Genomic DNA, 925 nt, shown 5'->3' with positions numbered 1-925 from the left:
ATAAACTATTTCACAAAGTCCTCCCAATGTGTTTATCTCTAACATACATTGTGAGTTTTCCCATTTTGATCCATTGTTTATCTCTAACACAATCTATCAAAATGACAACTTTTTGGTTCAACCTTATGGTGAACAAAATCATTCATTACTATCTCTAGCTAACAAATAAGATTGGATGAAAACCTAGGTAAAGAGTTGGTAAACATCTCTCGATCATAAACCAACACAAAGAGTTTTCAATAAAACAAAGTTCTCACCATATATTCACCATTAAAGAGTTTACAAATGAAGATCATCCCATTTACACACAAAGCTAATGATCATCTACATCTAACCTTGACAAAATGAAGAACTTAGCTACTCATTTTCATGGTAGCTTGGTCAATAAGTTTCGGAAGAAGGTTGATCAACATCCGAGTTGAATAATCGAGATTGGATGGGAATCCATCTTCTTTTTGTGAAAGATTGTTAAGAGATGAAGAGAAATGATTTCTAGGTCACAAAAGATCTCTAGAGCAATGCTGGAAAAATATCTAAAAAGTACAAAAGTATGGAGGTGTAAAAGTATGGCTCCAAAAAGTAGCCCTTGCTACTTATAGTGCTGCTACTGCGCTGTCATGCTCGCTAGGCGAGCATAATGGCTCGCCTAGCGAGCCCCAAAATGAGGCACCTGAGGCACCTGCGCCCAAAGAAATGTCCTTTGCCAGATTGGCATGTTCGCTAGGCGAAGCACACGCTTCACCCTTCGCTCCAGCGAGCTTAGGAGGTTTTGCTACTGGAATTGCTTGCTGGGAGCTCGCTAATGGCTCGCCTAGCGAGTGAGTGCTGGTTGCGCTTTTGACCAAGTCTGGACGTGTTCGCTACACCCTTCGCTGGCTGCTCGCCTAGCGAGTTTGTTGATGTTTGCTACTGTAAAATACTGGAG

This window comes from Lathyrus oleraceus, chromosome 6 (genome assembly GCF_024323335.1).
Source record: "Lathyrus oleraceus cultivar Zhongwan6 chromosome 6, CAAS_Psat_ZW6_1.0, whole genome shotgun sequence".
NCBI lineage: Eukaryota > Viridiplantae > Streptophyta > Magnoliopsida > Fabales > Fabaceae > Lathyrus > Lathyrus oleraceus.
The sequence above is the reverse complement of the archived record's forward strand: the minus strand, read 5'-3'. Positions refer to the sequence as shown.